The sequence below is a fragment of the Chiloscyllium plagiosum genome, unplaced genomic scaffold (genome assembly GCF_037043375.1).
Source record: "Chiloscyllium plagiosum isolate Xiang-an unplaced genomic scaffold, Cpla_swu_hap1 HiC_scaffold_2, whole genome shotgun sequence".
Lineage (NCBI taxonomy): Eukaryota > Metazoa > Chordata > Chondrichthyes > Orectolobiformes > Hemiscylliidae > Chiloscyllium > Chiloscyllium plagiosum.
The window spans coordinates 1,344,922-1,371,422 of NW_028270140.1; positions in this window are offsets into that span (position 1 = coordinate 1,344,922).

Genomic DNA, 26,501 nt, shown 5'->3' on the forward strand with positions numbered 1-26,501 from the left:
ATGTAGCAGCTGAGACTGGGTCCCAGTGCTCACCCTCCGCCAGCCGCCTCCTCAAAATCAATTCCAAATTCCCACTCCGGACTCACCAACCCCTCACCACCATCCTCCTGGTCCCACCCCGGACTCACCAACTCCCTCACCACCATCCTCCTGGTCCCACCCCGGACTCACCAACCCCCTCACCACCATCCTCCTGGTCCCACCCCGGACTCACCAACTCCCTCACCATCATCCTCCTGGTCTCACCACTGACTCACCAACCCCCTCACCATCATCCTCCTGGTCCCACCCCTGACTCACCAAACCCCTCACCATCATCCTCCTGGTCCCACCCCTGATTCACCAACCCCCTCGCCATCATCCTCCTGGTCCCACCCCTGACTCACCAAACCCCTCACCATCATCCTCCTGGTCCTACCCCTGACTCACCAACCCCCTCGCCATCATCCTCCTGGTCCCACCCCCGACTCACAAACCCCCTCACCATCATCCTCCTGGTCCCACCCCTGATTCACCAACCCCCTCGCCATCATCCTTCTGGTCCCACCCCTGACTCACCAAACCCCTCACCATCATCCTCCTGGTCCTACCCCTGACTCACCAACCCCCTCGCCATCATCCTCCTGGTCCCACCCCCGACTCACAAACCCCCTCACCATCATCCTCCTGGTCCCACCCCAACTCACCAACCCCCTCACCATCATCCTCCTGGTCCCACCCCCGACTCACCAACCCCCTTGCCATCATCCTCCTGGTCCCAGCCCTGACTCACCAACCCCCTCACCATCATCCTCCTGGTCCCACCCCGACTCACTAACCCCCTCACCATCATCCTCCTGGTCCCACCCCAACTCATCAACCCCCTCACCATCATCCTCCTAGTCCCACCCTGGACTCACAATCGTCCTCCAGGTCTCACTCCTGCTTCACCAGCTGATGCTCTGGAACTTGACGAAGATGCCTTCATCCCACTTTCTGCCAAAAGAAAGAAGAGAAAAAATGCATAAAAGCATTAATATAGCAGAGAAAAAAGAGGATAAACAGACATAGTGGATGAGTCCTGGGCACAGGAACCTGCCTACTCAGTCATTTTCGAAGGGATCGGTGTCTAAGAGTTGAGGATGATCCTCAGGATGAACCCTCATTTTCAATGATACTGTTTCCACAACCTTCTGGCGAAGTGAGTCTAGTCATAAGACAACCTGGCTATTCCAAGTATTAGTTTAAAAAAAGTTGTCTGAACTAATACCAACCTACTAACAGCGTTCCTTAAGTAAGTAGTTCCATGCAGTATAGAGTACTCCAAATATGGTCTCACCAATGCTCAGTATAACTGAACCTTACCATCCCACGTTTGTACCGAATTCCCCTCACAATAAACAATTACATTCTATTAACTTTCCTAATTATTTGCTATGCCTGCACCCTTAACGGGCGGCATGGTGGCACAGTGGTTAGCACTGCTGCCTCACAGCGCCAGGGACCCGGGTTCAATTCCAGCCTTGGGTGACTGTCTGTGTGGAGTTTGCACATTCTCCCCGTGTCTGCGTGAGTTTCCTCCAGGTGCTCTGGTTTCCTCCCACAGTCCAAAGATGTGCTGGTTAGGTGAATTGGTCATGCTAAATTGCCCATAGATTTAGGTGCATTAGTCAGAGGGAGATGGGTCTGGGTAAGTTACACTTCGGAGGGTCAGTGTGGACTGGTTGGGCCGAAGGGCCTGTTTCCACACTGTGGGGAATCTTATCTAAAAACTTACCTTATTCCATTCATGTACTAGGGCACACTGATCACTCTGCATGTCGGAGCCCTGCAAACTCTCAAAGTTTAGATAATATACTCCTGTTCTACTCTTGCTGCCAAAATGGAAAATTTCACATTTTCCCACAATTTATTTCATTTCACAGATCTTTACCCACTCACTAAACCTGTCTATATCCCTTTGTACCCTCATGTCCTCCTCACAACTTACTTTTCTAACTATGTTTGTGTCATCAGCAAATTTAGCTACCATATCTTTGACACCCTCATGCAAGCCACTGATATATAAATTATGAAATGTTGAGGCCAGATCTCCAATTCCTGTAGCATCCAAATGCTACATGCTGACAATGAGAAAATGCTCGATCTATTTCTATTCTCTGTTCAGTTTGGGAGCCAATAGTTCGAAAATCCATTTTCAACATTCCTCCCAAAATAAATTTGGGAGGAAAAAAATGTCTTTCTTTCTATAAGCAAACATCAATTTGTGTTGCATTTCATGTAGCAGTCATGTAGCTATCCCCACATCACCTCCTTGACCTCTCTGAGGGTGTTGGCACTCACCTTTGGGTGTCAATGATGCCTTATAACCTACAGGAGAGTGTTGCTAACTCTGAATGGACATCTTCTGAGAGATCTCACCACATGAACCTTCCACCTTCAATTATCCTTCATCACAAATTGGTATTGTTATTGTTGGTCCAACATGTTAATCATCATGGACTCCTGCCTTCCCATCGCTTTTAAATATGTTCTGGCTTTGATTTTTGAAATCCACCAACTCCCAGAAGAAATGACACAGCACGATGGTTTTAACCACTGGGTTTCATTAAAATGCTGCTGTCCAACTTCCTTCATGACATTCCGTATTGTACTCTGAGTGAAATTAAGTCTGCTTTAGGTTTTGCATACAAAGCGCTTACTGTTTAATTCTGTGATGTTTAATTGTGTAAGATGTGCAATTGTGCATCAAACTTATAAATCTAATCTGCCCTTATAAGATTACAGCCAATGATGTGCAATGCACTCTGGAACACAACTGTCAAGCTTTCTTAGAAGGTTTCAAGTAATTCATGGCATACTTGCAACTTTAAAATAAAATCCATTCTTTATTCATCAGAACTATTATTGCTACTTTCAGTTCAAACTGACAGCTCCAATACCCCACTGCAACATTTATGGCAAGGTAAAGAAAGAACTCATTCATTATAGTCTCGGTCATTTATTTACATGGCTACTTCTACATAATTAAATTATTGTCATCAGTTCCAGAATTTATGATTAAAGAGGAATTGTGTCTTTTGAGGAGTTTCCAAGTACTCTGAGTTCCTGGGACAACCAATTCCAGGAAGTTGATTTCAAAGACTTTATCTGTAGTGTGAACCATTACAATGCATCTTTGTGAACAGCATGAAACAAAAATTGAATTAATACACAATTTTTAGTGGTAAACATGATTGGTGGCACAACGCCATCATCATATTGACAGTGTGTCATTTTGCACCTTTGTTGCAGTTCCTGCTTCTAACGATCTGTATGTAGATTGTTATATTGATTGAGTTGGAAGAATGATTGAATCAAGTAGGACTTTATTCACTGGAGTTTAGAAGAACGGGGGTGGGGGATGAGGTGGAATCTCATAGAAACCTGAGGAATTCGAATAGGATTACACTGGGTAAATATAGGAAGGACGTTTCCGATGGTGGGGCAGTCCGGACCAAGGATCACGGTCTAAGAATATGAGGTAGACCATTGAGGACTGAGATAAGAAATTCCTTCACCCAGAGACAGGTGAGCCTGTGGAATACTCTGCCACAGAAAGTGATTGAGGCCAAAGCATTGAATGTTTTCAAGTAAGAGATAAATATATTTTTTAAAGCTAGAGAGATCAAAATGTAAAAACAAGAGTGGGGGACAGGGTTGGATGATTAGCCAAGACCATATTGAATGGTAGAGCAGGACCACGGGGCTGAACGGCCTACTCCTGGTCCTAGTTTCCATGTTTCTACACAATGAGAATCCCTCTGATGGAAATGCAACCTCTCATTGCTTTTTGATAATATGTGTTGAGCACACATTTACCAGATAAATTGTTTTGATTGAAAGGGAGACTTATCTCAAGACATGGAACAGTAGGAATTGATCACACTCAGTAAGCTTCCAATGATTCACCTGTCACCTCAGACTGGCCCCAGAGTTTTTACAATTTAATGCATCCTTAATAAAGACAGAGTCCATGGCACTGATCACCACAAGTGTCCCATTTGCCAGCACTTGGTCCACACCCCTCTAAACCCTTCCTATTCATATATCCATCCAGATGCCTTTTAAATCCTGTATAGCAGGGAAACAGACCTTTCAGTCCAACTCGTCCATGCTGACCAGATATCCTAAATTAATCTAGTCCCATTGACCAGCACTTGGCCCATATCCCTCTAAACCCTTTCTATTCATATACCCATCAAGATGCCTTTTAAATGCTGTAATTGTACAACCTCCACTACTTCCTCTGGCAGGTCATTCCAGACACTCAACATCCTCTGTGTGAAAAAGTGCCCATTAGCTCCCTTTTACATCTTTCCCCTATCACCATAAACTTATGTCCTCTATTTTTACTCCCCTATCCTGGGGAAAAGACCTTGACTATTCACCCTACCCATGCCTGTCATGATTTTATAAACCTCTATAAGGTCACCCCTCAGCCTTTGAAGCTCCAGGGAAGGTAAGCCCAACTATTCAGCCTCTCCCCATAGCTCAAATCCTCCAACGTTAGCAACATCCTTATAAATATTTTCTGAACCTTTTCAAGTTTAACAACATTTTTCCTACAGAAGGGAGATCAGAATTGAGCACAGTATTCCAAAGGTGGCCAAATCAGTGTCCTGTACAGCTGCAACATGACCTCCCAACGCCTGTACTCAATGCACTGACCAATAAAAACAGGTGTACCAAAGCTTTCTTCACTATCCTACCTACCTGCAACTCCAATTTAAAGAGTTATGAACCTGCACTCCAAGGTATCTTTGTTCAGCAACGCTCCCCAGGACCTTACCATTAAGTCATAATGTGGAGAAGCCAGAGTTGGACTGAAGTGGGCAAGGTCAAAAATCAAATGACACCAGGTTATAGTCCAAAAGATTTGTTTGAAATTGCAAGCTTTCAGAGTTGAGCTCCTTTCTCGAGCATGGTATTATAGAGAGGTATAAAGACAGTATTCATAAGCAAAAAGTTAACAACTTTAAAACTAGCTGCCCTTGTTGAATCCTTTAATCCATTAGGAGGTAGACATTTTGCATTTTAATCAGCAGTCTATCTCCTAACTGATTAAAAAAATCAACAAGGGCAGCTTGTCTTAAAGTTTCTAACTTTTTGCTTATAACTACTTATACCTCCCAGTCATACCACGCCTGAAGAAGGAGCTAAGCTCCAAAAGCTTGCAATTTCAAATAAACCCATTGGACTATAATCTGGTGTTGTTTGATTTTTAGTGAAAATGAGGACTGCAGATACTGGAGATTAGAGTTGAGAGTGTGGTGCTAGAAAAACACAGCAGGTCAGGCAGCATCCGAGGAGCAGGAGAGTCAATATCAACACTGCCTGACCTGCTGTGCTTTTCCAGCATCACACTTTCAACTCATTTGATTTTTGACCTTACCATTAAGTGTATAAGCCCTGCCCTACCAAAATGTAGCACCTCGCATTTATCTAGATTAAACTCCATCTACCACTTGTCAAACTCCTTACTGAAATCCATACAAACAATGTCCACTGCTCAAACTTCATCAATCCTCTTCGTCACTTCTTCAAAAAGCCCTTGTACTCCTCTAGGGATTCCCTCCATCCCTGCTATCTGTACCTGACATATGCTTCCTTTCTGTCTGACCAGAACCTCAACTTCTATAGACATCTAGCATTCCTTCATATACAAACCTTGCCCTTCACCCTTACGGGGACATATTGTCTCTGAACTCTCATTATCTCATTTTAAAAGGCTTCCCATTTTCCAGCCATCTCTTTACCTGCAAACATCCGCCCCTAATCAACTTTTAAATGTTCTAGTTGAATACCATTAAAATGGACTTTCCTCCAATTTTTAGATCCGGTCTATCATTTTCGATAACTATTTTAAAACTAATAGAATTATGGTCGCTGGCCCCAAAGTGCTCCCCCACTGACATCTCAGTCACCTGCCCTGCCTTATTTCCCAAGAGTAGGTCAAGTTTTGCACCTTCTCTACTAGGTACATTCACAAGAAAATTTTCTTGTGCACACTTAACAAATTCCTCTCCATCTAAACTGTTTGGAAAGTTAAAATCCCCTACAATTACCACCTTATTATTCCTACAGGTAACTGGGATCTCCTTACAAATTTGTTTCCCGCTGATTGTTGGACGAACGATGCCACCTGAAGAATTAACTGAGAGAAAAGTAAAGGTTTTTGCAAAGCCTTCAGAAGTAGGAAATTCATTGGCGGTCCCTCACAGACAGGGATGATTCTCTTCCACTCTCAGGGTGAGTCTGTAGGTGGCTGTACAGACTCATGCAGCTACTGCAGGTTCTGTTACACTGGGGGCGGGTGGTGGTCACAGGAAGGGGTGGGTGTGGCAGTGAGCTCCTTTCATTGTTTGCACCTGACTGCCATTTCTCCCGATGGCAAGTCTTGAGGCGCTTGTCTCCTTCCCAGATGCTCCCCTTCACTTTGGACTGTCTCAGGCCAGTGATTCCCAAGAATCGGTGGAAATACCATAGTTCCCCAGTGAGGCCTTGAGGGTATCTCTCTGTCCAGCTGCTGTTTCGAAGCTGGGAATAGATCACCTGCCTGGGGAGTCTCGTGTCGGCCATGGGGGCGATGTACCCAGCCCACTGCAGCCGATCAAAGTTGGGGTCAGTGCCTCGATGCTGGGATGCTGGCCTGATTGAGGATACTGGTGTTGGCGTGTGTATCTTCCCAGTGGATTCACAGGATCTCATACAGGCAGCATTGGTGGGACTGCTCCAGCATCTTGAGGTCCCTGCTGTAGATAGTCCATGTCATGGAGCCATACAGGAGGCTGAGAATCACCACAGCTTTGTGTACTATGAGCTTGGGGTTGGATCTGATGTTCTTGTCCTAGAACATTCTTTCCAACAGACAGTTGAAGCCTGCACTAGCACACTGGAGGCAATGCTGATTTCTTCATCAATACCTGCTTTGGATTACAGGACACTTCTGAGATATTGGAAGTGGTTAACATTCTCTAAGGCTATCCCGTGGACCTTGATCATTGGGGATTTGCTCCACAATGCTGGGCCAGGATGTTGAAGGACTTTGTCTTGTGGGATGTTCAGGGTGTGACCTATGCTGTCATATGTCCCTGTGAAGGTGCTGACAATGGGTGAGAGTTCGCCATCTGAGACTGCATACACACAAACACCATGCACGTACTACAGCTCGATGACACTGGGTTGGGGTGAGTTTGGTTTTGGTTTGAAGGCGTTGGGAGGTTGAATAGTTTCTTGCTGGTTCTGGAGGTTAGCTCCAGCAGGGAGCTTGTCAGCGGTGAGGTGAAGCATTGTAGCAAGGTAGATCGGGAGCAGTGTTGGGGCAATGACACAGTCCTGCTTGACCCCCATCCAAACGGGGAATGGGTCAGTGATGGAGCCATTTGTTATTACCATGACTTCCATGTCATTGTGAGGCAGGAGAAGGAAATGGTGACAGACTTTGTGGTGTAGCTAAAGCAGAGAAGGACACTCCATAATGCTTCCTGGGTGACATTGTCAAAGGCCTTTGTAAGGTCGAAGGTGGCCATGTACAGGGGGAGGTTCTGTTCTCTGCATTTCTCCTGCAGCTGTCACACGGTGACAATCATGTCCATCATGCGGTGGCCCTCCATGGCTGGAAGTCACACTGCGATTCCTGGAGGAGTTGCTCAGCCTCAGGGAGGAGATGGGTGAACAGGAGAATCTCTGTACCTGTGTGTTGTTCTCCACTTCAGCGCTCCAAGAGCTTGTGATTTCAAATAAACCTGTTGGAGTAGAAACTGGTGTCATGTGACTTCTGACCTTATCCAACACCAGCACCTCCACATCATAGTGTATAGGTGGAGTCTTGACCGCACAGAAGAAACCTTGTCATGGCTGTCAGCCATTCATTAGGCCTCCAGTGCTTTCTCCACTCACCAGCTCTTCTTTATGTCACAAGTTTGTTTTTGCATCCCTGCCTTCAGTCGCCTGTCGGTCTGCGTTTTCTTTTCCAAGTGCGGTTGTTGTTTTACACTCAGAAATGCCATGTGCTTCTGGCTTAATAGTTCCTGGATGTCATGATCATTCTCATCAAACCATTCTTGGTGTTTCCTGGTTGAGAGATGAACTGAGGCATTGATGATTCTGGTCTTGAGGGTGGACCAGTGAAAGGTTGACTTCCGAACATCCTTTGGAGAAAGAGTCAACAATGATCTGGAACTAAGTTTATAGTGAGTGCATGTGCAATTATCATCTGCATGCTGCAACTCAATCATATGTTAACCAAATCACAAACAGAGTAGGCATGCTACATTGCTGCTCTCTGAATAGAATTGGGCTCCAATGCTTGATGCCAAATTACAGTAATTATGTTCAGTAATGAAACACTGACTATGTCAGTCTGTCACAGGAAAGTTGTCTTTGGAAGACAGCTGCTAGAAAATTACCAATATGTTTCCATTTCACATTTTCTGTTGGACTTTTTGTTAAAAACTGTATAAACCCCTTATGCATATTTCCTGTCAGCCTATTTTTTTCCAGCCTGACATCAGACAGTACTTAGTAAGAAACACTATAACTGGCAGGGAGGTTTTTCAAAATATGTGCTGAAGTGTTTTTCTTTTTATGAATAAATGGCAGGTGCAAGTTTTTTTCTGCAGTTTTTGTTATTGCAGTTTAAATTAAACATTAATTACTTCGGCTGGAAAGTGGTGCTGACATATCTATATGCCAAGTCAACTGCCATTGCAATCTCTATGATTCCCTTGTCCTTGTCATAAACAATAAAACTTTGTACACAGACATATCTGCTCAAAACATCATTCTAGCATGGCTGTGTATGTGTCGTCAGGCAACGCAAGTCATCAAATGTAAGACTGTTTTTGAAAAATTCTCTTTCCTTTATAAAGAAGCACTATTTGTCATCACTTTTGTTCGGAAAGTTTGACTGATGAGATCAGTAGAATTGAGCAAATTAAGAGAAGGAAGGATGAGCACACGGGTGAGGATTCAGTTGATCTGTTCAGTGTCTAACAGAGCAAAATCCTATAAAACATTTTAAACTCATTTGCCAAGTCTATTTATACTTGATTGGGATTATACTTGGATCAAAATTTCTCAGCAATGAAAAATACAGGAAATGGTACAGTGGTATCCTGTGTTTGAATTTGTATTATATTCATATGACCCTTGGTTGACCTAATACTATTCCATTTTAAATGAAGTGGGATTGATTATGGACAAATGATGCTGCTGATTCAGAATTGTTCAAAAATCATAAGCAATAAATCTTAATCTCAGACTACCAGAGACATGTTTATTTGTTGAGGCTACCATTTCTGAATTTTAATGTGATTTTATTGATAGAGATTGCAGTTATAATGTAATTATGTCATTATTTGCATTCTGGAATTTTCATTCACTGGAGATCCTGCCTTTAACAATAATTTTCAGCCAGGGGAAAATAAATATTGCTCCTAAAGAAGGCATACTGCATGCTTGCCTTCATCAGTCAGGGCACTGAGTACAAAGGTTGGCAAGTCATGTTGCAGCTGTATAAAACTTTAGTCAGGCCACATTAGGAATATTATGTACAGTTCTGATCACCACACTATAGGAAGGATGTGGAGGCTTTGGCAAGTGTGCAAAAGAGATTTACCAAGATATTGCCTGGATTGGAGTGTATTAGCTATAAGGAGAGGTTGGAAAATCTTTGATTGTTTTCACTAGAGTGATGTTTGTAATCATAGAGTCACAGAGACATACAGCACGGAAAAAGCTCAAATCCTCCAACCCTGGCAACATCCTTGTAAATCTTTTCTGAAGCCTTTCAAGTTTCACAACATCTTTCCGATAGGAAGGAGACCAGAATTGCACGCAATAGTCCAACAGTGGCCGAGACAATGTCCTGTACAGCCGCAACATGACCTCCCAACTTCTGTATTCAATAATCTTGATCAATAAAAGAAAGCATACCAAATGCCTTCTTCACTATCCTATCTACCTGCAACTCCACTTTCAAGGAGCTATGAACCTGCACTCCAAGGTCTCTTTATTCAGCAACACTCCCTAGGACCTTACCATGAAGTGTATAAGTCCTGCTAAGATTTGCCTTCCCAAAATGTAGCACCTCACATTTATCTGAATTAAACTCCATCTGCCACTTCTCAGCCCATTGGCCCATCTGGTCAAGATTCCATTGTAATCTTAGGTAACCTTCTTCTTTGTCCACTACACCTCCAATTTTGGTGTCATCTGCAAACTTACTAACTGTACCTCTTATTCTCACATCCAAATCATTTATGTAAATGACAAAAAGTAGTGGACCCAGCACCGATCCTTGTGGCACTCCACTGGTCACAGGCCTCCAGTCTGAAAAACAACCCTCCACCACCACCCTCTGTCTTCTACCTTTGAGCTAGTTCTGTATCCAAGTGGCTAGTTCTCCCTGTATTCCATGAGATCTAACCTTGCTAATCAGTCTCCCATGGGGAATCTTGTCGAACGCCTTACTGAAGTCCATATAGATCACATCTACTGCTCTGCCCTCATCAATCCTCTTTGTTACTTCTTCAAAAAACTCAATCAAGTTTGTGAGACATGATTTCCCACTCACAAAGCCATGTAGACTGTCCCTAATCAATCTTTGTCTTTCTAAATACATGTACATCCTGTCCCTCAGGATTCCCTCCAACAATTTGCCCACCACCGATGTCAGGCTCACCGGTCTATAGTTCCCTGGCTTGTCTTTATCGCCCTTCTTAAACAGTGGCACCACGTTAGCCAACCTCCAGTCTTCCGGCACCTCACCTTTGACTATAGATGATACAAATATCTCAGCAAGAGGCCCAGCAATCACTTCTCTAGCTTCCCACAGAGTTCTCAGGTACACCTGATCAGATCCTGGGGATTTATCCACCTTCATGCTTTTCAAGACATCCAGCACTTCCTCCTCTGTAATCTGGACATTTTGCAAGACGTCACCATCTATTTCCCTACAGTCTATATCTTCCATATCCTTCTCCACAGTAAATACTGATGCAAAATACTCGTTTAGTATCTCCCCCATCTCCTGTGGCTCCACACAAAGGCCGCCTTGCTGATCTTTGAGGGGCCCTATTCTCTCCCTAGTTACCCTTTTGTCCTTAATGTATTTGTAAAAACCCTTTCAATTCTCCTTAACTCTATTTGCCATAGCTATCTCATGACCCCTTTTTGACCTCCTGATTTCCCTCTTAAGTATACTCCTAATGCCTTTATATTCTACTACGGATTCACTCGATCTATCCTGTCTATGCCTAACAAATGCTTCTTTCTTTTTCTTAACCAAACACTCAATTTCTTTAGACATCCAGCATTCCCTATACCTACCAGCCTTCTAGGGCATCAATGTGGATTTCAACAGCTTCCTCATTTCCCCTTCCCCCACCTCATCCTAGTTTCTAACCTCCAGCAACATGATCCCCTTGACTTGTCCGGACTTGTCCGACCTGCCCAGCTCCTTTTCCACCTATCCACTCCACCCTCTCCTCCCTGACCTATCACCTTCATCTCCTCCCCCACTGACCTATTGTACTCTATGCTACTCTATCCCCACCCCCACCCTCCTCTAGCTTATCTCTCCACGCTTCAGGCTCTCTGCCTTTATTCCTGATGAAGGGCTTTTGCCCGAAACGTCGATTTCGAAGCTTTTCGGATGCTGCTTGAACTGCTGTGCTCTTCCAGCACCACTGATCCAGCCTTCCCTTTCACCCTAACAGGAATACACTCTCTCTGTACTCTCGTCTTCTCATTTCTGAAGGCTTCCTATTTTCCAGCCGTCCCTTTACCTGCGAACATCTGCCCCCAATCAGCTTTCGAAAGTTCTTGCCTAATACCGTCAAAATTGGCCTTTCTCTAATTTAGAACTTTAACTTTTAGATCTGGTCTATTCTCTTCCATCACTATTTTAAAACTAATAGAATTATGGTCACTGGCCCCAAAGTGCTCCCCCATTGACACCTCAGTCACCTGCCCTGCCTTATTTCCCAAGAGTAGGTCAAGTTTTGCACCTTCTATAGTAGGTACATCCACATTCTGAATCAGAAAATTTTCTTTTACACACTTAACAAACTCCTCTCCATCTAAACCTTTAACACTATGGCAGTCCCAGTCTACGTTTGGAAAGTTAAAATTCCCTACCATAACCATTCTATTATTCTTATAGATAACAGATCTCCTTACAAGTTTGTTTCTCAATTTCCCTCTGACTATTAGGGGGTCTATAATGCAATCCAATAAGGTGATCATCCCTTTCTTATTAATCAGTTCCACCCAAATAACGTCCCTGGATGTATTTCCGGGAATATCCTCCCTCAGCACAGCTGTAATGCTATCCCTTATCAAAAACGCCACTCCCCCTCCTCTCTTGCCTCCCTTTCTATCCTTCCTGTAGCATTTGTATCCTGGAACATTAAGCTGCCAGTCCTGCCCATCCCTGAGCCATGTTTCTGTAATTGCTATGATATCCAAGTCCCATGTTCCTAAGCATGCCCTGAGTTCATCTGCCTTCCCTGTTAGGCCCCTTGCATTGAAATAAATGCAGTTTAATTTGTCAGTCCTACCTTGTTCTCTGCTTTGTCCCTGCCTGCCCTGACTGTTTGACTTGCCTCTGTTCTCAACTGTACCAGCCTCAGATTGATCTCTTTCCTCACTATCTCTCTGTGATTGGAAAGAGACCAGACAGGGTGGACCTCATAGAATGTGAATTCTCTGATTGGATCAAATTAACAGCCCCAATCAGGGAGCCCTGGCTGACGTATATAAACAGGAGTGCCGGAGTGTTCACTCTCAGAGCTGGCTCTGAGGGAGCTGGATTATTGTCAAGAACTCTCCATGTGTAAGTAAAGGGTGACTTGGTAACGGGATTCCAGTCTCTGTGGAGTTACTTCAGTGTGCAAAGGAAGTTTTTTTATGCAGTGTGTAGTTGGTGTCTGGAACATGTTGCAGGAAAGGTGGTTGAAGCAGACATCATAGCAATATTTAAGAGGCATTTCGACAGACACATGAAACTGCAGAGAATAGATGGATAGAGACCATGTGCAGGCAGATGAGATTAGCATCACTGGGAGGGACCAAAGGATCTGTACCTGCTCTCCCCTGTTCCTGGTTCTGCTTCCATATTGGACAGATGGCTGAAGAAAATGAAACAAAATCCTTTAAAAGTTGAATAATTTAGTGCAAGAGGGAGAAGAAATAAAAGGAAAACTACAAAATAAAAGAATAGGTTAGATATTGGGGAGGAGAAGTAGCAACTTTAAAATAGCAAGCACAACTGGTGAAGTATTTTTTAAATTTTATATACAATGATATTTTAATTTGGTGTTGACTATAAACTCCACTTACAGTATATAAAAAGTAGCAATCAAAATGTCTCTCATCTTGATCAATTAGTTTGTTTTAAGCTTGCCCACATAAACATTGCAGTAATGGTATTTCTGATTTTTAATTCTTTTATTGTAACATTACTACATGGGAGCTAAAAAAAAAACTCCATCATCAGGTAGTATTTTCTGAAACCATGGAGGTGAGCTGGATAAAGGAAGCAGCAGCAAAGTGAAAAATAGTGCATTGCTTTGCCTCCCCAACTTGTTCCCACAACCAAGTGAACTTATTGGAGTTGGGGTGGAACTGGTACTGGATACAATCTGGACAGCAAATACCCAAATTGGAAAAGTAAACGCTAATTTGAGAACAATTTGTTGGGATCTGATCAACATCAGACTGTCCCTTGAAATCTGGCAGCTATCTGGAGGCCTCTAACCAATGGTAGACGAGTCTGGAATTGGTGACTCCCATCCCTCATACCACCCGGAAGCTTCAGAAGTCAAAGGGTCACAATCATAAACAATTCTGTGCAAGGTTTATGCATTTGGGTAGAGGGCTTTGGTTTTGACCTTGTTATTATTTTGCCCTGGTACATAACTACTTACACTCTTTCTGTCCAACTTTCCTCCCATTGTTGTTTCCAAGAATTGGTCACAGGCTTCCATCGATATGGGTAATGCGTCTCGTTAAATTACAGCAGTGAGTTATAGTTATCTGCTTGATGTTACTCAAAATGCTCAGCTGAAACAATGGCTGGCCTAATGCTTCAGTTTCCTCCAGCCTAGCACTGCCTTTACCACATTAGTTATTAACTTACCAGGCTTGTCTAAGGGAATGAACGAACGAATGAATGATGATTTATCGTCACATGTACTTCACAGTGAAATGCTATAAATACAATGAAAAGTTTTTATTTGTTAAAGAATAGCTTTTTCTATTCCCTGGACAGGTGTCAGCATCTCACGTATTGAAATCTTGTTTGATTAGATTCCCTACTGTATAGAAACAGGCTCTTCAGCCCAACAAGTCCACACCGACCCTCCAAAGAGTAACCCAACCCCCATCCTATATTTATCCCTGACTAATGTACCGAACACTATGGGCAATTTAGCCTGGCCAATTTACCTGACCCGCACATCTTTGGACTGTGGGAGGAAACCAGAGCACCCGGAGGAAACCCACGCAGACACAGGGAGAATGTGCAAACTCCACACAGACAGTCACCTGAGGCAGGAATCAAACCCGGGGCCCTGGCACTGTGAGGCAGCAGTGCTAACCACTGAGCCACCATGCCGCCCCGTTTCTCACATCATTATTTCAGCAACATAATTAAACCTTTAATCTATATTTCCATACACCAATTTGCAATTGGCTTTGATAGTACTTGAACATCATTACATTTATGATCCTGCATTTTGATCTGTATCCCGTCTCCTTAAACAGAACCCCATTTTTAGCCTGAGCCCTGTTGTCTTGTGATCAGGATGCTAGTATACCTTTTAGAGACATGGTCATGGTATCATCACTGTATTGCGATGGTATCATCACTGTATTGCGATGGTAGCAAAGACTGGTTTATATTTATTCACTCAAGGAATACAGATGTTGATTGGCTTACCAGCATTTATTGCCCACCCCTAGTTGCCCTTTAGCAGGTGGGGGAGAGTTGCCTCACTGAACCGCTGCAGTCCATGCTCTGTCGGTTTACCCATAATGTTTTCGGGGGGGCGTTACAAGATTTTGACTCAGCAATAGTGAAGGAACTGTGAGATATTTCCAAGTCACGATGGTGAGTGGCTTGGAGGGGAACTTGCAGGGGCTGGTGTTCCCATGTATCTGCTGCCATTGTCATTCTAGATGCAAGTGGTCATGGGTTTGGAAAGTTTAAGGGTCTTTGGTGAATTTCTGTAATGCGTCCCATAGACATTACAAACTGCTGCTACTGAGCATTGACGTTGGAGGGAGTGGATGTTTGTAGATGAGATGTCAATCAAGTGGGGTGCTTTATCCTGGATGGTGTCAAACTCCTTTCTTGAGTGTTGCTGAAGCTGCATTCATTCAGGAAAGTGGGGAGTATTGGCCTTGTAGATGATGGACAGGTTTCGCAAATCAGGAGGTGAGTTACTTAGGAGAAAGTAAGCACTGCAGATGCTGGAAATCAGTGTCAAGAATCTCGTGTTACGTTAAAAATCACACAACAGCAGGTTATAGTCCAACAGGTTTAATTGGAAGCACGAGCTTTCTGAGTGCTGCCCCTTTATCAGGTGATGGTTGATGAAGAGCTAGCGCCTCGAAACCTACAGCTTCCAAATAAACCTGTTGGACTATAACCTGGTGTTTTGTGATTTTTAATCTAACTATGTCACATGAAGAACTGACCTTCTGCCAATATAAATAAATCTCTAAATGAAAACATAGAAGTCATAAGAACCTTCAAGCCCTTGACTCATGCACCTATCTACTCTACTATCAATGCAGGGCTTTGAAAATATGAAGCAAATGTTTTTGGAAAGAATGGTAAACTAACCTCCAAAAGGAGCTAGGCAAGGGGACAACAGTCATTTGACATGATGCATAACTGTCCCATGGCCATTGGTCAAGAAGAGTTAGATGGGTCATTAATATAGCATCAATGGACAGCCCTCAAAATGAGGACATCAACAGGGGCAGGAAAGGATGGAGGGACAAGAAGACCTAGAGTAATGAGCCACACCACCTCCTTGGGGGAAGACCAGGAGTTTTCGACATTAAACTAAGGGAGAAACAAAGACCATTGGTACTGAAATCACCAAAGACTACCAGAGACCACCATTGGGACATATGGGTGAATGAAGGGCTTTTGCCCGAAACGTCGATTTCGAAGCTCCTTGGATGCTGCCTGAACTGCTGTGCTCTTCCAGCACCACTAATCCAGAACCTGGTTTCCAGCATCTGCAGTCATTGTTTTTACCTCATATGGGTGAAATGCCTCTACTCCTCCATTCTATACAATGGATCCAGGGTTAGAAAGCATTCTCATCTGTCATGGGCTGTATATTTCTCTTCTTTGCCTAACTGACATAACACATCAAAATTGCTGCTTCTCAATAAACTACCAGAAAATTGCAATAAGTTCTTGAGTGCCAATATTCAGTATCGTGATCGTGTACCCCCTAAAATTAATAGCTGACATCAATTAAACATGGAATTGGACATTATTGTGTGGGGGTCTAGAGATTCTCTCCTTTACTCTCCCCAGTATATAGTGCATTTAATTAATAAAGATTGTAATGCTCTTCACCCATTAAAACCAACCCACATTCTGGCTGGACAGTATTGATGAACAGTCTTCACAACATGTAAAACAAAAAGATTATTCAGGAATTTTTAAAATAAGTTTTGTGGCTAAAATCTAATAACAACTGACGTATAAATTGTAATCAATAGAATCATGCAGACATTGCATTGAACTCCTATTGCTTATGGATGTGCTGAGTGTGCATTTTGAGGTAAGACTGTTTACCCCCTCAGTGATAAGGAACTTCACCATTTAAAGAGTTCAAGGTCAGTGTATCTGCTTCATGGAGGGGAATTACAACCAAGTGATTCTCCCCGCAAAGGAATAAGCTGGATAACAATTTATGTTACCTCCTTCTTTCCCCCGTGACAGTGAAATTATTAGAAATTAATAATGCTTTTAAGTTGCTGTGACTTTTCAATATATTTCATTTATGCTAATATGATACACAGAAAGGCTTCTCCCCCTCCAGCAATGAATTCTTCTGCTGTGTAATTTGAATCATCACACAAAAGGCCAATAAATGTCAGCAGTGCATTATACTGAGATTACGCTTCTGTGAATAATAAGATGAAAAATGGTTTTCTCTCCAAAAGAATTGATTCTCATTAGATGCTTTGACACAAACAAATATGAGAATAAGCTGTTGAGAAACAAAATTGTGACTCCATTTAAGTTCTGACTCTTCAGGTGCCATATAATCTGGAGAGTAATCTTAAGTAAGAGGTGCGTATTTTTCCATATATGTTGTCACAAATGTATCAGAATATGAGATGACCTGTGACATTGAATTGATTTGTGATGTCAAATAAAAATTAATGGAAAAGAGAAAATGCCATGATGGTATTGTAGGGAAATCTTTCAGAACTACAGCAAAGATATACAGCAGACTAGAAATAAATGCGTTCAAACCTTTCATGTCAGATTTTGGCATAGCTATAATTACCAGTTAGTTACACTGGTAACAGTGGAATTATTCTATTTCTGACAAATGCAAATTGGCTGGTTGCCCAATGCATCCATACATCCGGAGTGAGGTCTCAGCATTTGCACTGTCAGTATTCACAAAGCTACTCTGCTGCCTTACATTTTAAGATTCTGAGAGTGTGGGTCAGGATAATTACTTCCACACATTCCCCGAAATCACTGTGAAATTTGTAGCATGAATAGGAGGTTGAATGTGTTTCCTAAACGTTTTTTTTAAAATCCAGATACCACATATGAGTGCGCACAAGTGATGCCATCACAAAAAATTGCTTTCACAGCTTTCCAACCTGAATTTTCTCTCGGGTTACCTCAGGAGCTAAATCTGTAGTTGTACTGTTATCACTGAGAAGTGAACACTGCTTTATACAGATGCTAACATTTTATCTAATCAATTCTAAAATCTATGATAAACTGAAGAAATTGCTGGTGACTGCAAAAACCCAGAAAATCAGTCATGATCATAAATCAGCAAAATTAGTTCATTATTTTTCACTTTACATGTATTTTTGTTTCAGTGATGAGAAAGTATCATGTTATTAAGTAATTAAATTTTACATATTTTAACTTAATGTGCTTCTACATTTCCTAGCAAAACTTTCAACATATTTTCTTGTGTCATAACAGGACAGGGGATAAGTAAGTTTTGACCACATGGTATTTGTGGTATTTTTCCAGATGACATCTCTTGTATGCTGAGGTATTTTCCACCTCCAACCGTGGTACTGATAAGAGAGGCTTGTTTGAAGAATGTCTCCACAACATATCTCTTTTGCCTTTGCTTTGTCTTGGGCTTATCCAGTAATCAATGATAGAGGAAACACCACTGTTGAGCAAATTCAGAGAAGGCACAAGGAGGTTTACTGCAAAAACTGAAACACTGTGGATGTTGTAAATCAGAAACAAGACAGACATTGCTGGAAAGTTTCAGCAAATCTGGCAGCATCTGTGGAGAGATATCTGAGTTAACATTTCAGGCTGAGTGAACCTTCCACAAAGCCTTACAGGTTTACTGCAAGATAGCTATAAGTACAACTATACGGATGAACCTGATTATCTGAAGGACACGGGCAAGGAGTATTTTGTTTGGTTAACTGAATTCCAGATAATTGAATGCCTGATAACATGGTTTAGCCAAGCATCGGGATCTTGCGAACTTGCCGGATAATCCGATATTCAGATAATCGAATGCTGGATAATCGAGATTCCTCTGTAGTTAAATAGACAAAGTCTTTTCTCTGGGGTGGGGGAGTCCAGAACTAGAGGGTATAGGTTTAGGGTGAGAGGGGAAAGATATAAAAGAGACCTAAGGGGCAACTTTTTCACACAGAGGGTGGTACATGTATGGAATGAGCTGCCAGAGGAAGTGGTGGAGGCTGGTACAATTGCAACATTTAAAAGGCATTTGATGGGTATATGAATAGGAAGGGTTTGGAGGTATATGGGCCGGGTGCTGGCAGGTGGGACTAGATTGGGTTGGGATATCTGGTCAGCATGGACGGGTTGGACCGAAGGGTCTGTTTCCATGCTGTACATCTCTATGACTGTAGTCAGGCATAATTACTGGAACTGTTGATATATATTTTGTTCCACAAATCCAGATGACACAAGTTTCTGTACAATGGAAGATGCTTTATTATTGGAGAGCTGGCAAGAGATTCCAAATGTCCCTAAAGTAGCCGTGTTTCTCCTTGTGGTGACACTTCTCCATGACTCTCTGCCCTACACACAGGACAGTACATTTTAAAGGAATTAAACAAAAGGTTTATCAATCACATGGGTGATTGTCATCACATAGTTTAAAGTTGGTAGTTATGAATTTACAAAGCCCGATGAATGTCAATGTCCTGTGATAATGTGTGAATGGATTACAGAAACTGATTATCGTATTCTTCATGATTACGTGTTGATGGGAAGAGATTAAGGCAGAAGGGTCTTGCCCACTGTAAATGGGGATTCACATACCTAAGCTAATATAGAGGGAAAGTAAGACAAATGGGAGCGGGAGGCAGTTTAACAGGGTTGTGGCCAAGGCTATCGGTCTTGTCTAGAAAGGGCAAATCTCTCTGTCTGGGGCTATGGGGGAATCCACATGTGTGACTCCACTAGACTCCATTTCTGAGATACAGTCAGCCTCCCCCCTACTGAGATGTTCTGTCTGTATTGTAAGAGTACAGGCATTCAGTTCATAGCAGTAAGTCCTTTGGTAGTGGAATGGTTAACCCCTGAGCCCCCAATGTGTTCTGAAAGAGAAGCAAATCGTGGAACTGACCCCTCTGTGACATTTTAACCTCCTCAGAACTATGATCCCCTTGAAAGCTTGAGAACTCCTTGTTTCCACCTATTGACTGTGGAAGACATCAATAGAATGTGTGAAGCCAATATAACATGAACATTTACCCCTTCAGAATCATAACCTGTACAACATGAAAGTCTAGCGCAATATCAGTGTCAAATCAGTCTTACAGTCTATCTGGTTCACTTCTGTTTCCACTCCTACTGAACACCTAGTTCCATATCAGTTAAGGGCTCAACCTTATTAACATCATAACTATAATCAGTTTTCCAGAAGAGACTGATTTCTGACCTGAAACCAAACTTAGCTCCTGTTTCCTGCCTTGATAATGATAACTCAGTCTCAGCCATTTGTTACTGTATTCACTATGAATAGTGGACTTGTTCCTGTACATCCATTGCCAAGTAAATCTTCTTGAAGCCACCACACTCCTAAAGAGATTCTACTTCTCTCTTCCACAAGTTTCACAAGGATGGCAAGACAAGTTGGAGCCAGCCAGCTTCACTCTAGTGACATGCTCTGGATGAAGAAAGCTCATCGTGTGAAAATGTAATTCCATTTATTGATTACAACTTGGAATCAAAATCTATCCTATCAAAAGATGACTCTGTCAGTGTATGATATTGTTCAGAGACAGTGAAGTTGTTTCATACATAAGGATAATGCAGGAGGAGTGGTCCTTATATATGTGCTGTGCATGTGAGTTTCCATACATTGCCTTTCTGACTTATCTCCTGATCCCAGGTCCTGTCCTTCCTGTTGGTCTAGAAAGGTCATCATGAGGTCACCTTGTCTGTATCCAAATTATTAATGAAACTGCCAACTACAAGCTTTTCATGGTGACAAAGAAGACTTTCCAGAGTGATGGAACATAACAATTATTGTCCAGAATACATGCAATTGGCTGAAATTATAACCCAGCAACTAAGCTGCAAGCATTGCAGGATTCCTTTAAATATTTCTGATGAGGGCTTGTTGCATTCGTGTATCACCACAGTGTGTTTGTCAAGGTCATCAGATGGTAAGTGATCAAAAATGGACAGGACCCATATTTAAATAAATTACTCTGCACTTAAAATGTTTCTGACATGTATTTCTGACCCCAGTGTAATCAGCTTACCCAATATAACAGGCAACATAACGCATTCTCACAGTTCACCGCACTGGGAACACAATAGCCTGATTAGACCCAAATAAAGGCACCATATGTCACTATAATTAAAGCCAAGAGTTCCAAGTAGCTTTATCATTAAGAGTATTTTCATCTACAGTGTCTGTACATCAGAATGGAAGCTGTAAAGCTCTACTTTATTTGTGCAGTTTAATTCATATAATTCACACACGATGGACACTGCAGTCTGACTTACTTTACTAAAGTTCCTGCGTAGCAATCTCATCTTTTGATTTTTGAATTATTGTGTCTTAGTGCATTAGGGAGGTTAAAATATAAATTTAAGCTAACTTAAAAAAGGAATGCCTGTTAAAGGGAGTAGCTATTTTAATTCTCAGCAGTGGTCTGACTGCTCTAGGACTTTAGTACATTTCAGTGAACATGACTGTACATAACAAATATAATTTGGATTGAGCAAGATAGGAAATGTCAGCTTCACTCCCTTTGAGATTAAAAAAGAAGTAACTGATAAGGAACCATTTAAACCAGCCAGAGCTGAATTATATGTAGCCTTCTTAGAAAAAGCTGAAACCTTTTGCCTGGGAGGGAAATTCTGTTATCAATTGAGCTACTGATATTATGAAGATAGTTTGTCATCATAAATATAAAAACATCTGACTAAATCACTAAATAACCTTTATTTCTTGTTTTGTTATAGACTAATATCAGAAACTTAAAGAAATAGTGTCTCGAAGTCGATGTTATTTATCTGTTTTTTTTCTTTTTGTATTAGTTGTGCTGGTTTACTACAGTATATCTAGTATTGAAGAAATCAGCAAAAGACAGATTACACTCTTACTGTTGCTATAATATACAGGCTAGTCTCATTAGTCTAGGAATAGTTTTAATTTTAGCTTAGTGTTTTCCTTGTTGAAGTGATGTTGCTGTTATCTTTGTATAACGAGGAGGGATGGTAGTAGTGATTTTCAAATGTATCTGTCAAGTACTTTAGAAATGTTTGATTTTGGGAGACTTTGTGCCTGATCAAGATTAGGCCTGGGTTTTCATATAAGCTTTCTACTAAAGTTAAGCTAAGCCTATCTGTATGGTTTAGTCCCTCGATATGAACAAAGTAAATGATGCAAGTGTCGACCATTCAGCCCTCAAGAATTCCTCACATTCAATAACATCATGGCGAATCAGCGCTAGGCTTCAACTTCTCTTTCATGCTAGCTCCTCATAACCCTCAACTCTCCAATATTTCAAAGATCTACGTTGGTCCTCCTTAAAGACTTACAGTGATCTAGCCTCCATAGCTCTCAAACCTAGAGAGTTCCAGATAAGTTACTACTCCTGGGAGAAGAATGGTCAGCACCAGCCTGCAGTTCTGTATTTCAATGTTGCCCTGGCATTATGCCAAATCTAGACAGAAAAACCAACATGCATTTTTTAATCACAAAGCTACCTTTGATTTGCACAGGTTCTCCTGGATCTCATCCCACTAACCACCACCCCCCTCCCCCCACACCCCTTATCTCAATCACCTTGCTTGGACATTTAACTGAAAGGCTGCCAATAATTCTTGGGCCCACAGACTTGTCTCTCAAAGCTGTAGGGTTTTTTTTTTACCAAAGATTAGTCTCCAATGGGAATATTGATGCATCAATGCATCTTTTGGAGGAGGCATTAAAACAAAGATTTGTCTTCTGTCTGAGGTGGATGGAAGTTCTCTTTGAAGGATAGCTTGATACCATGACTAAAAACAACAAACAGATTCTTGATCATTTACAGCAAAGAGAACATTCTTCAAAAGTTATTGGCTGAAGCGGGTTTAAGATTCCTGAGGATGTAAATGTTTCTATGTAAATGTAACCTATTTATTTTATTTGAATCCTAATTGGCAGCTCCTAGCGTGTCTTGGCCTGGTCTCTTGGTGCTGCCTCTGCTTGGTATGTGAGTGGGTCCTGCCCAGAGATGTTCCCGAGCCACCAGAGGGAGATAAGGGAAGAGGTAGCTTCAGCAGCAATGATGGTATCACAGTCCAAAGTTGGAAGAGTGAGTGATGTGGGAGCTCTCCCAGTCTCTGCAGCAGCAACATCAAGACCAGGCAGCTGAGGTCTCCTGGACAGTGGGATAAGCAAAGACAACAACAGAAATTGCTGCAAAAGCTCAGCGGGTCTGGCAGAATCTGTGGCAGGAAGTCAGGTTTAATGTTTCGGGTCCAGTGACCTTTCTTCAGAACAGAGATAAATGGAGGACTCATCAAAGTCTATTGAACTTTTAACGTATTCATATATTTTCCTGGTTTAATTTGAGAAAGAATTTAATGTTAACTATTAATTTACTCCTTTATTTTTCTACTTACTTTATGAAGTAATGCTTAATTTTTTAACTTTCATTTCTCTTACTACTCTGTACCCAAGTGTTTTACCTAAGTACCTTGGTATCTTAGATGGTGCAGTGTGTGGTGATATTGTACACTTTTCACTGTACTCCTGTACTCCTGTACTTGAGTAAGTGACAATAAAACCTAAATATAAAATCTAATTGGCACTTAAATTGGTTTCAGATAGTTTTTGACACATTACACCATGATCAAAGGATTGTATTTCAAAGCATAAAAAAGTGATTTATAAAATGTCTTTAACTTTAAAGGGTTGGATTTTAAATGAAAGTGTACTTTCATAGTTTCACTGAGATAAAAGGCAAATATACCACAGAAATAGTTCTCCCCAAAGACAGTAACCAACAGGCAATTCCTTGCTTTGATCAAAATGATCACATCATTTGCTAAATATCTCACACTGATCATTTCTGCAAGTTTCTAATCCAAGCTACTGGACAGAGTGTGAATGTATGTGGTGGGCTTTGCTGTTTGACCATGAACAGTGACATATCAGCAACGCAATCATTTGGCATGGAGGTTAAGGCTTTGAAATGCAGTGAAAACTGAGACTAAGATTAAGATATTAGAACCCACTAGAAGTCATTCTTGTTTAAGTCAACTGAGTTATAGCATTGTTGATGGGAAGATTGATATGTTCTTTCATTGTATTGTGCATAATGATAAGTCCTGTTGAATTTCATTAAGTAAATTTATTTATAATTGCTGGTCTTTAAGTTCAATTTAATTTGAAATAAAGGAATTTAGCTCAGAGTTAATCCCACCAGATTGTTTAATTTTGCTTTGGAGAGATTAAAGAAGCATGCATGTGATAAAACAGGAGTATCTAAGTTAACTCATAAGGAGCACCAAACCTTACATATCTAGGTTAGATGTGTGTAGTTGTATTCTGTATAACTAGATATTAGACAGTTGCAACAACCCCCAAAATATGTCCCCTTTTCTATGGTGGGACAAGTGGGGCTGTACCTGAGGAAATAGTTATGGCTGGACCTGAACCTTCTAACGATATGTTACAGTGCACAAATCTGCTGTTTTGGAGTATCAAATGTGTTATAAAAATACAGACATTTTTCTTTTATAGTGCTTCAGAAGATGTTGATAACTAACATTGTTCTGATTTTATAGGGTGCCATTTCAGCCTATTATGCATTACTGTTTTGAAAGGTACTCCTAAATGATTCAAAACTAATGTGAAGAAAACAATGACTTCAGATATTTATACTTTGTCCTGTTAATTGTTTAAATTCTGTGAGCACTGAAACATTCTGAAGAAGTGATGTGATGCTAGCAGTGCTGCAGTTACAGCATAAATATTGTCCAAGTCATTCTTAAGAGTTTTGTAGGTTGACTTTAATGTGACTGATGCAGAACTCTGTGACTCTACCCTTTGATGAATAAGCAAAGCAGTTATAAGAGAGAGTACTAGAAGCAACTCTCTTGACCCAAAAATTTCCATTAAGTTTTAAAAATTCTTATGAGACCCATATAACCACCTCTAAATTTAAAACATGGCAGTGCACCCGGCAGCAATAATATGGAAAATTTGAAGAAGATGCCGCAATTTTTGACCTTAACGTGTTTGGGCAGTAAGTTGAGATCAAGCATTATCATGATTCATTGATGTTCATTGAAATTCATTCATATCAATGCAAATAATATTGGTAACTAATGGATTTAATGGTAACTAATTCTGCTGTAAATATTTATATTCACTCATCATTAAAATTCAGTGAAAAACATTACTCTTCTGCCTATCAATTTTATTCTGTTGTGCCATTGTCCAGTAATATCTTTATAAAAAACAGCAGTAAAGAAACTTTCACCTAATCATCAAGATTATCACCTTTAACCAAATAAATTAAATATATCCCTTTGTAGTCTTTTCCAACATTTTGTTAAATGCATGCATTGAAGAAAATTGTACAAAATCTCTTTCTTAAATTCTATCTCTTTAACAAAAGGGCAAAAGCGATGGTTTTTTTTGTTGTTTATTTTTGAGATATGAAATTTGACCAAGACAGAAATATTAGCTAATAGGTAGGAACTATTAAATTAGCTTTTCAAGTAAGTAATGTATGCTTTGGATGGACTGTGGCAATTATTCATGCTCATAAAAACAGGAAGATAAAAAAATTGAAAAAAATTTGAAATGCCAGAAGTTCCTATTGTCTGGAACACTCTCCAGACATGAGAGCACAAGTTACTTCCATTAGAATTTTTACAAAATGATTGATAGCTACACCACTGAACCATACTGTTCTTTGGAAGCTTCCTAACTGTTCTGCGTTATACCAAAATAACCGGCAAATTTCAAAAAATTGGTCCTGGCTGATATCTAGTACCACTTTAAAAAGAGTACCTCTGCCAGATAAAGCTGTTATTATTATTATTATTATTATTATTATTATTATTTAGGGCACTGTAAAATAACAGACACACTTTGTTGCTAAAGATCATGATCCCAGGGACTGAACCTATACCTAGACAGACAGAGGGGATCACTCTCCTGTGGCTCATAAATAATATGGCATTTGTTCACAAAAATGCATAGACAGGCGCACACACACAAACAGGCAGTCATGTCCAAATGTAATCTTTGGGTGAAGCAGGTCAGAGGCTGCCAGGTAATTGCATAACCATAGTTTAGTCCCCATTTTAAGCAACATTAACTTGCATTTATATAGCACATTTAATGGAGTAAATCATCTCAAGACACTTCACAGTAGCATTATCATTCGAAATTTGACATGGAACCACATGAAGGTATTAAGGCAGGTAACAAAATCTTGGAAAAGAATTAAGCTTTAAAAGTGTCTTAGAGAAGAAGGGAGACATAGAGAGGTTGAGGAAGGAATTTCCACAACACACAGAACATTACAAAGTAAAGTCCCACTGTCTGGGCTTTTGCCTTTCATGAATTTGTCTCAACATACAGAACATTTTGAGTGCTATATTGGCCACTGGGGCAACTGTTCATTTACCCGCACTTATCATGGAATACAGTCTGTGCTAGGACTTTACACTCCAAAATAATCACTTCATGTAAGAACAGGCACGAACTCTGAAGATCGCTAATGAT